The sequence below is a fragment of the Narcine bancroftii genome, chromosome 1 (genome assembly GCF_036971445.1).
Source record: "Narcine bancroftii isolate sNarBan1 chromosome 1, sNarBan1.hap1, whole genome shotgun sequence".
Taxonomy (NCBI): domain Eukaryota; kingdom Metazoa; phylum Chordata; class Chondrichthyes; order Torpediniformes; family Narcinidae; genus Narcine; species Narcine bancroftii.
In genome coordinates this window covers 453,806,208-453,823,536 of record NC_091469.1, presented here as the reverse complement: position 1 = coordinate 453,823,536, position 17,329 = coordinate 453,806,208, and positions in this window count along the sequence as shown.

The window sequence follows — 17,329 nt, the reverse complement described above, 5'->3', positions numbered from 1 at the left end:
CGAGTCTGTTGTCTATCTCATTGTCGATCCTTGCATCTGATGAAATGGTGCAGCCGAGATAGGTAAACTGGTTGACCGTTTTGAGTTTTGTGTGCATGTGAAGTATACATGTGAAGTAAAAACATAAAATGCTGGGAACAATGCGCTTGTGAGGAGAGAAACTGAGTTAACGTTTCAGGTCGGTGACCATTTTGATCTGGTTGTATTTCTGATTTCTCACATCCACAATTTTGATGCTTATCCATCCAATAAAAGCTTGAAAGCCACCTGTTCTCGTGTGCATACTCCACGACAGATAAAGCCAGAGTGAATGTGTTTATCCTCCAGACAAATCTGACAAGTTGCCACACAGCAGATGCTGATTAGAATCTTCTGCAGAAAACTTTGACAGGAATATTCTTACATTAGTTGTATTGATGACAACAGGGAAGACAGAACAGTTCCCATCACTGTTTGGAATCGTTGTCAATGGACAAATCTAGGAATAACTAAATGGGATGTAACTTCTTTCTCTGTGTAAAATATTCATTTTCCATTAATTCTTTTTTGGACATCTAGACCTTACTGGCAAAACCAGAATATCTTTCTAATCCTAATCACCTTTGAGGAGGTGATGGTGAAAGTGATGTTTGATCTGCTGCAGTCCTTCTGATCAAAATTCTTCCACACTTCTTTGGCTCAGAGGCCAGAATTTAGACCCAATGACTCTGGAGGAACAGTGATACAATTCCAAATCAGCAGTTATATGACTTGGGAGAGAATATACAGTCAGTGGCGCTCCCATACTGTGTTAACCTTCTTGGTATCAGAGACTGCAGATTTGGGAGCCCAGACAAGTAATTGCACTGTGTGCATTTACTGGCAAAATTGGATCCCAGCAAAAGGATTGTATTGTTTAGGATAGTGGGTGGGTTATTTTGTTCTGGATGGTGTCAAGCTTCTTGAGTATTGTTGGAATTTTACTCATCCAGGTATTCAGGCCAGAAATCTCAGTAATGTATCTTTACCTATGATGGACGTATTTCTGTGTTTTTAAAGAGTATTAGATAACATTGTTGACATACCATGTGAATGGTAGAAAGACTTTGAAATACCAGGTGATTTACTCACCACAGACTTTGTCAATTTTTTTAAAAAGAAGGAATATCTGGGTCAGCACAACATCGAGGGCCGAAGAGCCTGTACTGTGCTGTATTGTTCTACGTTCGAACCTATTTTTGTGGCCAGTCCATTTGAGTTTCTGGACTCCTCGCCCTTGATTCTGGAGGATCTTTTGATGGGGATGCTATTGAATGTCAAGGGAGGGTGGTTAGGTCTACTCATTGGTCGTTTTACCTGGGAATATTGTGGCATGAAATTTAGTTGCCATTTATCACAGCATGCCTGAATGCTGTCAAGATCTTGCTACATGGAGCTTTTGACCACTTCACATGCAGAGGAGCTTTGAACGGAATTAAATATGATGTCATCGTCAATGCACACGCTACCTCTGGTTTTATAATGATGGCTATTATTGAAGCAGGGAAAACAATTGGCCTTGGACATTACCCTGAAGGAATATCTGAGTCATGTCCTGGGTGGGATGATTATCCTTCAACAGCCACAATCATCTTCCTTTGTGTGAGATGTGACTCCAGTCATTTGAGTACTGGTGGCCATTGTCTTCAATTCTATCAGGGGTCCTTGATGCCACCACCCCCAATTAATGCTGAAATGTCAAGGATGACAATTCAGAATCAGAATTTAATATCATGAATGTCACAGAATTTGTTGTTTTGTGGCAGCATTAATGATGCAAATATTGATATAAATTGCATTTTAAAAAATCAGTGCAAAATGAAGAGAAAGTGAGGCAGTGTAGGTGGCTCAATGTCCATTCAGAAATCTGATGACTGAGAGGAAGAAGCTGTCCTTGTGCCGCTGAGTGTTCGTCGTCATCTTCCTCTACCTCCTGCCTGATAGCAGCAGGGTGGCGAGGGTTCGTGAAGATAGAGGCTGCTTTCTTAAGACACTGCCTCTTGTTGAAGTCCTCGATGGAGTGAAGACTGATGCCCATGACGGCACTGGCTGAGTTCACAACTCTCTGTAGTCTTATCCTGCCTTGTGCATTGGCACTTCCATACTAGACACTGATTCAACCGGTCAGAATGCTCTCCAGAGTGCATCACCAGAAATCTGCAAGATTCTTTTGGTGACACTCCAAATATCTCATCGTAACTGAAATTCAGCTCTTTTGCGTCAAATGCTCATGAAATGCACCAGAGGCATCACTGCTCAGAGTAAATGCTGCATGAAAGCACTGTAAATGCCAACTTCTGTCACTTCTTGATGATTGAAAATGGAAGACTGGGCAGGATTTACCATGCTATTTGTGATCAGGACATACCTGGGCAATTTTCCACAATATTTCTTGGAGGTTGATGTTCCAACTGTATTGGCACAGCTTGACTGGAAGTTTAGTTAGCTCTTGAGCACAGATCTTCTGTGCCATAGTTGGAATATTATCTGGTCTCATGGCTCTAATAATACAGTAAACAGTCAGCTTCCACAGACAAATCATTCCAGTGGTAGCTGTGAATTCTGGAAATAGTTACAGGATTTAATTAAGAACCCTCTGCAGGTAATTCTAATTAAAAAAACCGTTCATCAATGTATCTCAATATGTGCTGATAGAATAATTGGCATGTTCATGCATTGTCTGGTAGCCCTGCTGTTTACTGCTTCAATGATAGCCACCACCAGCTCATATGATTGGTAAGAACAGTCAGAAGCTCATTAATTATCTTCCTGTCAGGGTGCAATAAATCAAAAGCAAACCACACTTGTTTGACAAGCTGATACATACAAGCCATTCATTGAATCATCATTTTTTTCCAGATGAAAGAGCATGTGTGCTCCACAGAGTTTTCATTACATTTTAAATAACTTATTTATTTGGTGTGGTTGTGGAAGGGAACCAGAGGAATCTAACACTCATTAGCTGTAGTACAGTGAATGTGCTAGAAGTTGTGATATCCATGGAGTGTGGACGGGGAATTTGTGTAACTTCAAACATTAACTCTTTGTGTATCAATTACTCCTTGATGCCACACGGATTGAATTGACTAAATTCAGATTTCTGTGACGCTGGACATCTCTGATGGGAGCCAAGGATATTGACTCCACACTTCTGGTTAAACACAGCTGCAAATGCTTTGTAGCCTGACTATTCGTTGTCACATACTATGGCTATTATTGTGAAGGATGGGGAAATTCTTGGAGGCTCCAGTTCCATGAGACGTTGAATTATCCATTATACTTCACGACTGGATGTAGCAGGACTGCAGAGCTATAATCTGATCCTTTGATTGTGATACCCCTTGGTTCCACATAGCACGTTGTTTCTATGTTAAAATGCTTATTATTTCAGCCTCACAAAGCTGTAACCTCTCTGGAACCAGGCTTAATGTCACGGCTTGATAGAAGTGGCAGAATGAGAGATATGCAATGGTGTGAGATTACAAATTGGCAGTGGACATGTCTGCTGATGCAGATGGTCCACAGCACCTTCTGGATGTGAAGTTTAAACTACCATATCTGTTTGGAGTCAACTGCAGTACCACACAATATTGTCGGAGGGAAGCTCAGTGTGAAGATTGGACATTGCGGTCACTTCTATAATTTTCAAAGCAAAATATATTGGGCTAATATTCATCTATAATTCAGTGGGAAATTGAAGATTTGCTTTGGTTGACAAGTAACTGCTCATTAAAGGTTAGAACAAATAATTTTGCAATGATAATTTCTCAGAGAGGAAACCCAGGAGTAAATTTGTGTGCCTGGCTCATGTATTCTTGAAAGGCATTTGCAATTTATTCAACCATTCAGAACGGCATGTAACTTAGACATATTTGTCCCCTTGGGGTTAGATCATTTTTGCTTTTACAAATTCATCAGCTCTGAAACTATTTACAAAGTGCATTCACATTCTACTCTGCTTTACCCTCAGCTCAATCCATACACTTCTTACCCTTCCCTTGGACCCTTCCATATTTATTGATATTTTCTTGCTTTTCTCAAAAATAAAAAGAAACAGTGATCCTTGGTTCAACATGCACATAACATATAATATCAGAAAAAAGGTTTGATAGTCACTAATCATCCAAGTCCTTCCACGTTCATACACTGAAATTTCTATTTTTCCAGTCTCTTTGATAACAATATATTTTTCCATTATTTTAGCAATTTTATATTTTCCCCTAATGTTTTGTCCAAGATCATTTTATCTTCCTTGCCATAACATATCTCAGCTGAGGGGGTGATATCATTTCCTCTGTCATCCAACAAGAAGGATTCACACCATAGCAATGGCACATTGCCAGTGTGGTGCAGAATTCCTGAGAGAGGACTCATTCTTATGCAATTCTCTCTCCTCTTGATGTTGCAATGAACAGTGACTCTTTCCAATTCAACATCTGAGCTCTTCTGCTAGCAAGAATTTTGCTTCGTGACCTGGGGAATTACATTTATAAAAAGTGGGGAGGATTTTGTTTTCTCTCAGAGCATTGTGAATTTCTGGAATTCACTGAACAGTAAATATTACATTATTGAATATATCTAAAACAGAAGTAGATTGTTGGACGAGAATGAATGATTGTGATTTCAGATAGGAGAGAGAAGTTGATCAGCCACCATCATATTTCACGGTGAAGCAAGCTTTTGGGAGATGGGGTTGCAAATGGGGCTAGCTTACTCTTCTTCTTACATTGTGTAACATAGGAGGTCAGTAGATCTCAACCTTTTTCTTTTCACTCACATAACACCTTAAATAATCCCTTACTAATTGCAGGACACCTCTGGCATCTATGCCATTGGTGTTCTGTGGTAAAAAAAAAGGATTCTTAAGGTGGTATCTGAGTGTAGAAAAAGGTTGAGAACCACTGTATTAGGTAATCTGCAGGTTTGGAGGACTGTTCCAAATCACTGATCTCAATGCAACTTCTTTGCAAGCATACCTCAAAACAGGTTAAATTTGACCCAAGGATCCCTGCTAAATGATAATAATCATTAATTCGTTTATGAAAATTCCAAAGATTACAGGGAATTCCATGTCACTCCAGTGGAAAGGTTCACCTGCCAGGATTGTGCCTGGGTTACCAATATTGGGATTATTCTTTTACTGATCTCATTGGTTCTTCAAAAAAGACTTTATCTATATTCTGTTCATCAGTTTCACCTTTTATTTCTCTTTGTCCATCAGTTTTACCTTTTATTTCTCTGTGAAGATCTTGATCTTCTTCTTTCTTTTCTTCTGTGTCTGTATCTGTGTTTGTGTCTGTATCTCTTCTGCTTTTCCTGATGAGCTGCTTGCATCTCTTTGTCGGGGCTCTTCTTGCTGGGCCTCTTGTTGCTGGTCCTCCCCTCCTGTGCTGCTCGTCTGTTGTACTTTGCCCTTCAGCTGAGAGCCCTGGTGTTGGGCAGCTGCTCACTCTGTGACAGCCCGCTCCTCTGCTGAGCCCCCGCTCCCACCGGTGTCCTCCTTCTCCTTTGATTTCGCATTGCTCACTTTTGTTTGGCTCCGAGAGCCATTTTTGTAGTGCACTGGCTGGTGGGTCATAACTCTGCAGAGCAGGCACTGACTTCAAGGATTGGGCGCTCCTCGTCACCACAGCGTCCTGTTCCTTTGTGCAGGTAAGGCCTTCTTCTTTCTTTTCCACCAACTTTTTTTACTTATTTTTTTCCCCCATTGTTCTTACTTTCTCCTTTTTGGAAGCCATCTTCTTTCTCTTCTCTGTATCTTTATCTTCTATTTCTTATATTCTATTTTTGTTATGCTTTGCTTTTTCCTAACTTTTTCCTATTTTCCTGGAGAGGGCTGGTTTTCCCGACCAGCCACTACTCCATCACATGACTCCTCCGTCATCTGCAAACTTGAAGGCACTGTTGGAGCTGCATCTAGTGATGCAGTCCTGGGCCAGTAGTGTGAACAGGAGCAGGCTGAGCACACAGCCCTGAGGAGCGCCAGTGTTCAGCGTGATGGTTCTCGTCATTCTGCTACTGACACGGAGAGACTGTGGTCTTTCCATTAGGAATTCCAGAATCTGATTACAGAGAGGGGTGTTAAATCCCAGCGAGGACAGCTTCTCCTCCAGCCTCTGGAGATTGATCTAATTAATTGAACAGCAGCCTGGAGTGTGAGGCATCATTCTCCAGGTGGGCCAGGACGGAGTGAAGCAACAAGTCTATGGATTGGTTTCTTTCATAGTTGAATTGAAATGGATCCAGCATCTCTAGGAGGTGTGCTTCGATGTGTTTAATCACCAGAGGCTCAAAGCATTTCATAATGGTGGAGGTCAGTGCCACAGTGCAGTAGACATTGAAGTACCAAGTTAATGGTGGCTGACTGAACCTTGCAGGAATGATGGACTGATGCAGTGATGTATTGAAGATGTGCGTGAAGACCTCCTGAAATTGGTCTGTGTAGTCCTTCAGTATCTGACCAGTTATGCTACCTGGTCCCATCACCTTGTGTGGGTTCACTTGGATAGGGTTCTCCTCACCTCGGCCACGGCTATGCAGGGAGTCCGTTCATCAAGGGGAGATGGACGTCATCCTGTTCTTCTTATTAAACCACGCTTAGCAGATGTTCAGTCTGTCCAGAAGGGAAGCGTCATTGTCCTTAACTTACAAGGTTGACTTGTGATCCATTATTCCCTTGATCCTTTGCCACCTGCACCTCATGTCACCGGTGTCACACAGCTGGCTGTGGATCTTCTGTGTGTACCCCTGCTTTGCCTTCCAGATTGCATGGGAAGGTTCAGCCCTGGCTGATCTTAGTGTCATCCTATCATCTGTCCTGAAAGCAGCAGTACAATCTCTGGAAGGGCCTGGACCTCTGCATTCAACCATGGTCTCTGGTTAGCCCTGGTCGTGAAGCATTTGATCTCATTGACATCCTTAATGCACTTGCTGAGGTAGCCAGTCACTGAACTCAGGTACTCCTTTGTGTTTAAGTGACCGTTGTAGGTGGCTGCCTCCCTGAAACAACTCCAGTCCATGGTCTCAAAGCAGTTCATCATTCCTTTTAATATTTTGATGAATGTTTTGTAGACCTCAATCTGGCCAATCTCATAAGATATTTTACAACTGCATTGAATTACTTCAAAATCAATTCTCCTGTTGCTTGTCTTACGGTCTTTACTGCCTTACACAAATTCATCATAATAAGAGCTGCTCTTAGCTTGCAGCCACAGTTGCCACTATTCTCTAACATTGAATTGAGCATTGACTCCAGTGGGTTTCTCCAGAAATATGCTGAAAAATCTCCTTTTTGTTCCTGCACCCGTTCAGTAATTTCCCTCATTCCAGTGGGAGGTCATGGCTGTGGGTGGGGAAGATAAATTATTATAATATTTATTTTACTTTAGCTGAATTAGCTTAATATTTAAAAGATGTCCTTTAATTTTTTTTTCAAAATGTTCATGTTTACCATTAATTATATCAATATTAATTTTCAATATCCTTAAATCCATTTTTGACTCCTCATTGTGGCAGTCAGTGGTTCCCACCAGCTTCAAAGGGCATCAATCATCCTGGTACCCAAGAAGAGTAGAGTGAACTGCCTCAACGATTACCGCCCAGTAGCACTAACTTCCACTGTGATGAAATGCTTTAAGAGGCTCGTCATGGACAGAATTAACATGTACCTAGCAAAGATCTGGACCCACTGCAATTTGCCTATTGTCACAATCGCTCCACAACAGTTGCAATATTGCAGGCTCTCCACTTAGCTCTGGATCACTTCGAAAACAGCAATTCATACATACGGCTGCTCTTCATCGACTACAGCTCAGCCTTCGATACCATTATTCTCTCAGTGCTGGTCAAGAAGCTACAAATTCTAGGCCTCTGGACCCCACTCTGCAGCTGGATCCTTGAGTTTATCATTGGAAGTCCATAGTCAGTATGAATTGGAAACAACGTCTCCTCCTCACTGATCATCAACACAAACTCACCCCAAGAATGTTTAGCCCACCGCTCTTCTCATTATACACCCATGACTGTGTGGCCAGGCACAATTCCAATGCTATTTACAAGTTTGCTGATGGCACCACAATTGTTGGCAGAATCACAAAAGGCAGTGAGGAAGCGTCCAGGAAGGAGATAGATCAGCTCATTGAATGGTGTAATGATGACGACCTTGCGCTCAACATCAGCAAAACCAAGGAGATGATTGTGGATTTCAGGAGGAAGTCAGGAGAGCATGACCCAGTCCTCATCTAGGGCTCAATAGTGGAGAAGGTCAAGAACCTCAAATTACTGAGTGTCATCATCTCCGAGGATCTGCCCTGGAGCCTCCACATTGATTAATCAAAAGGAGGCTCGCCAGTGGCTATACTTTGTGAGGTGTCTGAGGTGGGTCGGTATGTCACCAAAGACTCTCGTAAACTTCTACAGGTGCAATGTGGAGAGGATTCTGGCTGGTTGTATCACTGCCTGGTTGCATCACTGCCTGGTATGGATGGACGTGCCAACTCTCAGGACAAGAATAAACTCCAGAGGGTTGTTAACTTGGCCTGCAACATCACAGGCATCAGACTTCACTCCATGGAGGACATATACCTGAGGCGGTGCCTTAAAAAAGCAGCCTCCATCCTCAAAGACCCCCACCACTCAGGCCATGCCTTCTTCACTCTGCTCCCTTTGGGGGAAAAGGTAAAGGAGACTAAAGAAGAGCATGCAATGGCCCAAGGACAGCTTCTTCCCCACTGCCATCAGATTCCTGAATGAACCATAATGAACCATAGACACCATCTTACTTTTGGTGCACAATTATTGTTATTATTATTTTTGTTTTATTTCATTTTTCATAGTAATCTGTAAGATGGTTATAATATGTACATTTGCACTAGGATGCTGCCGCCAAACACCGAATTTCATTTCTTGTTCATAAATAATTCCTGATTCTGATTCTGTATGAAACATTAAATAACCATTAAAATTAGTTCACAATTTAAACCTCTGTGCACAATATTCTCTCTTTTCTAAGAGAGTGAGGGCCTCTGTCATGTTACTCAAGATCTGGCTATGGTTAAGACCTTGTTTGCTGTCTTAATGCCAGCTGTAGATGCACAGCTAAGAGTGGTCCATCGGCTATGTGGTTGTGTTTCTAGGCAGTGAGCCATATAACCATATAACCACTTACAGCACAGAACAGGCCAGTTCGGCCCTACTAGTCCATGCCATAACAAATCCCCACCCTCCTAGTCCCACTGACCAGCACCCGGTCCATACCCCTCCAGTCCTCTCCTATCCATGTAACTATCCAGTCTTTCCTTAAATGTAACCAATGATCCCGCCTCGACCACGTCTGTCGGAAGCTCATTCCACATCCCTACCACCCTTTGCGTAAAGAAATTTCCCCTCATGTTCCCCTTATAATTTTCCCCCATCAATCTTAAATCATGCCCTCTAGTTTGAATCTCCCCCACTCTTAATTGAAAAAGCCTATCCACGTTTACTCTGTCTGTCCCTTTTAAAATCTTAAACACCTCTATCAAGTCCCCCCTCAATCTTCTACGCTCCAGAGAAAAAAGCCCCAGTTTGCACAAGCTTTCCCTGTAACTCAAACCTTGAAATCCTGTCAACATTCTCGTGAACCTTCTCTGCACTCTCTCTATTTTGTTTATATCTTTCCCATAATTTGGTGACCAAAGCTGTACACAGTACTCCAAATTTGGCCTCACCAATGCCTTGTACAATTTCATCATAACCTCCCTACTCTTGAATTCAATACTTTGATTTATGAAGGCCAACATTCCAAATGCCTTCTTCACCACACCATCTACCTGAGTATCTGCCTTGAGGGTACTATTTACCATCACTCCTAAATCCCTTTGTTGCTCTGCACATCTCAATAGCCTACCATTTAATGCATATGACCTATTTAGATTTGCCTTTCCAAAATGTAACTCCTCACACTTATCTGTATTAAATTCCATCAGCCATTTCTCAGCCCACACCTCCAGCCTTCCTAAATCACCTTTTAATCTATGGTAATCTTCCTCACTGTCCACAACACCACCAATCTTTGTATCATCCGCAAACTTGCTTATCCAATTCTCCACCCCTACTTCCAGATCGTTAATATATATAACAAACAATAGTGGACCGAGGACCGATCCCTGAGGAACTCCACTAGTCACTGGCCTCCAATTGGACAAACAATTTTCTACCACTACTCTCTGACACCTCCCTTCCAACCATTGCTGAATCCATTTCACTACCTCCTCATTTATACCTAATGCCTCCACCTTTTTTCCTAACCTCCTGTGGGGAACTTTGTCAAAAGCTTTACTAAAGTCTAAATAGACAACATCCACAGCTTTCCCTTCATCAACCTTTTTTGTAACCCCCTCGAAAAACTCAATCAGGTTTGTCAAGCATGATCTACCCCTGACAAAACCATGCTGATTACTCCCTAGCAATCCCTGTACCTCCAAATATTTGTAAATACCATCCCTCAGAACACCTTCCATCAACTTGCCCACCACAGACGTCAGACTCACGGGCCTATAATTCCCAGGTTTACATTTAGACCCTGGTGCATTATCCTTCCACTTTTCCAAAATTCAACTTGCAAAACACTGCATATCCCCATCACATTCACCTTTTCAAATGTTCCCTTTGAGGAGATGGCATCCTTCGTTTGAATGCCTGTCTCTTGTTTATTGAAATTGATTAAAAAAAACAAAGTGATGGTTCTACAATAGGAATAATGGATACTATTTATATGCCATCATTTTCCAATTAGAAAGGAATTCAGGAAGATTAGCACTGCATACCGATTACTGTACTACATTCTGGTTACTATATTCATTAAGATCTTTCAAAGTCCAATAGTTTCTAACCGTTACAATATTAAATAGCAATCAGTTTATCTTCTTTAACATTTATGTATATCCCATTTTCAGATTCCACTTATTTACTAAATGTTGCTCATAAAAATTTAATCTTTGCATTTATTAAGTGATAAACTCTATGACTCTTGAATGGAGGATATTTTGGACGTACAGGTACGGTAACAAGCCATTTCGGCCCACGAGTCCGTGCTGTCCAATTTACTCCCAATTACATTTCGAATGATGGGAAGAAACTGGAGCCCCCAGGGCAAACCCACACAGACACAAAGAGAATGTACCGGCTACTTACAGAGAGTGTGGGAATAGAAACCCAGTCCCGATCACTGGCGCTCTATAGGCATTGCACTAACAGCTACACCGACCGTTCTGCCAGTGATATCTTGCAATTTTAATGGTACATTTCTCTTTAATACTGTAGCCTGCAGTTTTATCTTGTATGTCATGATCCCCTGCACTTTTTTTTTTGCAACATTATATCTTTATTCTTATACTACATTGCTGTATTTTGTAGAAGTTGACTTGCCTGGATAGCGTGAAACAAAATTAATTATTGTGTCTCCGTGTATGTGACAATGAAAATTAATTCAATAAAGAGACCAAAAAGAATCATCGAGCCAAAGAGTCCAGAAACAAACCTCCTTTTCTGTTGTTAGAAAATAAAGTAAGATATAGGAACGAAAAATCCATCAAGTTCACCAAAATGATGCCGGCTCTCAGAGTATTCCCATCAATCCCATGTGCCCATTTATTTCCCTTTTAACATATTCTGCATCATTTGCCCATAAACATTCTCTCCCACCCCCTGATTCTCACAGCAGTCACCTGCATTGGGGGTGATCACAGCAACCAACTAATCTAATTGGATTAATTAGTCCTTTTTTGCCAATAGCCATTAGTTTTTTGAACCTCCCTGCACTGCCCAAAACATACTACTTCAAGACCACCAAACATTTTTTCATTACTGACACAGAAGAATATTTGCACTATTGGCCAACTGTGAATGATTTTTTAAAAATATACTTTCAATTTGTTTCTCTTCGTGGTTTTTTTCTGTACTAATCATACTTAAATTATTGTTAGTGTGTTTTATGTGCCTGGGTAGCTGTGGCAAGTAACAATTTCATTGTATCTTACATTGCAGTTGTGTACATGACAATAAACTATTCAGACTTCATTCATTCATCTCAACCTGCACATTCTTTGAGAAGTTCTTTCAGAGCACCTGAAGGAAATTCATACAGTTACGGAGAAAACAAGCAAACTCTACGCTGATGGTCTGGGAGGGTTCGGAGCAGAATCATACCTTGGTCACTGGAGGCAGCTGAGCTATCTGAAGGTGTCACACCATAATCACACTGCCCAGTCTGACCTTACATGCTTTCCAAGTAGAAATGGCAGAGCTAACCACTCAATTTAATGGCAAATAGTGATGGGCAATAAATTCTGACCACGCTATGCCAAGATCCTGGTGGGAAAAAAAAAGCATAAGAAAATGTTCTTGAAACAAAGTACATAAGATTGGGAATAGGAATTCACCCTGGTAATAGTTTCATGAAATTGATAAACCAACAGGATGTTCAGTCAAAGTGATGAGTCATTGTAATCTCCGTTTAATATTCCTGTCATACTTTTTAAGCCAAAAGATTCCTGAGCCAAACACCACTTACTATCCAGATTTTCATCTGGCACAAGTCCACTTGAGTGAGGGCTGAAGAATTATTCTTACTTGAGGAAATAGTGCTTTCAGGATAAGTTAAGTGAAAAGTGAGACATAAACTAGGCTTTAATAAGAAACCATTAAAACAAACGTGTATTTTTAGAATTATTCTCCTGAAACAAAATATTTTCAAATTAGCAATTGGAAATTTTTCTTCAAACTTAACCAGCATTCATAGTGCAATTCAAGGCTTTTGTCTGCTTGCTGATGTAGTGAATCAGTTGATAAATATCCTCCCTCAGCCACAGAGAACAGACTGGTCCCATTGCTCCATGGTTTGTGTTGAATTAACCAGCCCATGCAGATTTTGTGTCAGGATGTCAGTTAACCATTGGCCAAATTTTGCAAATTAATGCCAGAAGTCATGTTTCTCGTGACAAGACATCAAAGCCTTCTGGAAAATGTGCATACCTTAGTATCTCATGATGCAAGGGTGAGACTGCTGGAAAATCCTCAGTAAATTCATCCAGTGCCCCTTAAGCTAAAAAAAAACCCACCAGAATCTGTAGGCAAATGTAATATGGAAATTTGGGTCTTCTGAATTACATCAGATACCAATTACCAATTAAAGGCTCCACCCTGTTTCAGCTGGTGCCAAATAGGAATGCAAACTTGACAAAACTCCTAGGTCTTTCACCCCTCCTGAGAGTGAATACTCAAACCCACATCTGTCCTATATTGGCCCAAAGATTTGTGTGCCAATTGATAGTCGTGTAATTTTTCTGGATCGAGAATATTGCACACAAATGCTAATTTTCTACCTGCAGTCACAATTTCATATGTTAATATGACCCAACCTGATAAATAAACAAACCTACTGTCAGTAAAAGCTTTCACAACACATCCAAGTTTGGCAAATGCCCTCAGCACTGTTGCCATCATTAATTTTTTTCCTTGACTTCTTCTCTCCAAGCAATACTTAGTTTTTTTTTGTTATTCATTGATATTCAGCAATTTCCCCATGACACTTTTCACTCATGGGAGGTGGGCAGTCCTGGCAAGGGAGCATTTATTGCCCATAAAGATGGTGGTAAGTTTCTGTCCGGCACTCCAGCAGGCAATGTGGGAAAGATGCATTATAGGTGGGCTATTATAGCAATCACAGAAACGTGGCTGAGGAAGAACAGAGAATGGTTTAGCTCAAGAGCAGGCCCTTCAGCCCATGATGTCCATGCAGACCATGATGTTATTTAAATCTAATCACATCTACCTGCACCTGGTTTAATCAATCCAATCCCTGTCTCTTCATATGTCTATCTAAATGCCTCTTAAATGTTGCTATTGCATCTGCTTCCACCACTTGGCCTGGCAGCATCTTCCAGGCATCGATCACCCTCTGTGTAAAACACTTGTCTCTGACTCACACATCCCCTTTAAACATTCCCTCTCTGAACTTAATATTTCATATTTCCATCTTGGAAAAAGATTAATCTTTCTTTCTATGTCCCTCATTATTTTATAAACCTATAAGTCCCTCAGACTCCGACATTCCACAGAAAACAATCCAAAGCTGACCAACCTGCCCTTATTGCTAATACTCTCCAATCGGTGCAACATCTTGGTGATCCTCTTGGACCCTCAAAGAAACTGCTACACACTTCTGTCATGTGGTGATCAGACTGCACACAGTACTCTAAATGTGGCCAAACCAAAGTTTTATATGGCTGCAACATGACTTCCCAACTTTATTACTCAACACCCTGAACCTATGAAGCTAAACATACCGCACACAGAGAACATTGCAACACTGTGCAGGTCCTTTGGCCCACGACGTTGTGCCAAGCTATACAACAAGCTAAACTTTTCCTACCTCACGGCCACAACCCTCTATTTTGTTTGCATCTATATGCCTAACTTCTAAATGTCCCTATTGTATCCGGATCCATCACCAATCCTAGCAAGACACCACCCTATCTACTTGTGCTGTCACTTTCAGAATGCTACGGATTTACACCCCAAGATCCTTCTGTACATCAATGCTCTGAAGGGTCCTACCATTAACTGCATACTTTCCTCTTGCATTTGATCTGCCAATGTGGAGTACTTCAAATGTGTCTGGATTAAACTTCATATGCTTTTTCTCTGCCTATATTTCCAACTGTTTCATATCCCTGCTGAATCCTTTGACCATTTCCTCACTTTCAAAACTATTTGTGTCACCTGCAAATTTACTAATTAGCCAAAGTGAAGAAGGTTATCTAAAGCCCATTTTACACAGCCTCTTCAAGGCGGATATATTGTGCCTTTATTGCGCGATGCTGTTCTTTGTAAAAGGTATGAATGTGGAATGGGGAACATTGTAGTCCCGCCTTTCAGCCGGCAGCAGAGGTAGTCACTGCACCACATCACATTATACCGGTGTTGTATGGGTCGGTGTAAAAAAAAAGCAAAGCGAGCTTAATGACAGGTCTTTTTTTAAATTTTTTTAATTTTTCACACTATGAACCATATTGACCAAAATACACATAAACATTTCCCTCTTGAATATACACAGTGGCATTTTCTCCCCTTTTTCCCCCCTCCCTTCCCTCCCTCCTTCCCACCCACTAAACGTTCAACATATACGACACATTAAACCCATTAAACAATGTCATCACACAATGAAAATAAACAAGGAAATTGTGTCATCTACTTTTACACACTGGGTCAGTTCATTTCGTCTTCTTCTCATTCTGTCACGGGATTTCTGTGTAAAATGGGCATAAAATTAAAACAGGATCAAGACAAACAAAGAAAGTGAGCCAAGGAATGGCAGATGGAACTTAACAGTCAAGAGTAAAGTGACACATTATAGGAAGTTAAACTAGGCCAGGACATGCATAATAAATGACAGGACCCTGAACGTGTTGCAGAACAGAGAGACCTTGAGATACTAGAATATAGTTTCCTGAAAGTAGTGTGATAAGAAGGTATTTGCATACTTCCCTTCATCAGTCAGGGCATAGATTACAAAAATGGAGATGTCATGTTACTAGGCGTTGGTGAGACTGTGCTTGGAGCTATATGAAATATGTAACTAAGCTGGAAATAGTTCAGAAAAGGTTCATTAGGATGTTACCACGACTGGAAAAGCTGGTGTTATTTATCTTAGAGTGTGGCATGACGAGGTTTATAAAATCATGAGGGACCATAGTCTTTTTTCCCTGAGCTGGGAGTGGGGGAGGTGAAGAAAGTTAGCATAAGTTTATGATGAGAAGGAAAAGATTTAAAGAGGACTGGAGGGACACATTTTTCACATTGATTGTGAAAATTATATGGAATGAGCTACAAGGGCAAGTGGTGGAGTGAGGTACAATTCTCACATTCAAAAAAAGGTTTTGACCAGTACATAGACAGGAAAGGTTTAAAAGAGTACAGGCCAAATGCAGACAGATGGGACTAGTTCAAGTAGACATCTTGGCCATTATGAACAAGTTGGGCTGAATGGTCCGTTTCTGTGCCATATATGCTTTTTGGAAGGTATTTCTAGTATTTGATCGAAAGGTGATGAAGGAAGTGCAATTTACATCAGGATGCTGAAGGAGCTTTAGCGAATTGAGTTTTTTCCATTTTACAATTTCTTGCACCACAGATGGAGATCATGATACATCATTACCTTAGCACTTCTGAATGTTATTGATTGCAATGTTTCAAGATCATCTTTTGCACTTCCAAGCATGGTACTGCCAGCATTAGGGAATGTTCATGAAGCATCTAACTGTTTTATTAATTTTTGCCATTATTCAGTTGCATCATTTTGGCATTTTGGTCTGATGCGTGGCAGTGGATCACTTTGAATAATGCACGATCCTGATGCGTCCAGAGTTGCACTTATACCAGATTGCCACCTTTATTTTTATCAAGGTAGTAGACCAACTCTGGTATTGCACAAGACAAAGCTACATCTTATAGCCTTATGGTCTTATCTGAATATATTGTGCCTTGAAATTACACTATGGTGGTCCATAGTTTGCCTGCCACTGATGCGTTTTGACTTATGAATAGCTTGCTTTGACCAGATGAAGCTGTTCAGAATCTAATAGTTGTGCAATAAAACATGCAGAGAGATATTCTATGTGTGAAGATTGGACAGAAATTGTATGAATTGTAGGGTGGCTTCTCTTATCTATTCCACCATTATATTTGGCAAGCAGGTGAATGAGATTTGGCCATGTAGGTGTCGTGTCAGGTTCAGTGGGTTCACTTGTCTGGACACAAGTATTGCAATCACATGTAACCATGTAACTTTTATTAAGACACAGGAGGAAAACAGAGGAAAATGTCAAATACTATATAACTTAAACGACGATATAGACAGTCACATCGGACCAAGGTTGGACTCTGATACCAGTGACCGCCTATACTCGACACGTTCACACACTCTACAGACAGACACACACACCCACACACACACACACACACACACACACACACACACACACACACACACACACACACACAGAGTTCCCTGTACAAACCAGGGTACGGCTCTCTCCAAGTACTGATCTATTGCAGGCTTCAGCTTCAGTGTAGTGCACATCTTACCTGCAACACTTCCAACAATGTCCACAGTAGCGACCTGGCGTGGAGTAATGTCCAGGACTTGGACCATGAGGCAGAGAGAAAGAAGGTGCTGTACATCAATGTTTTATTCAGTTCTGATCTGGGCATCTAGCCAATAATAACCTTTGGTAATTTAAATTAGCCAACAACAAAGTGTACACTAATGAGT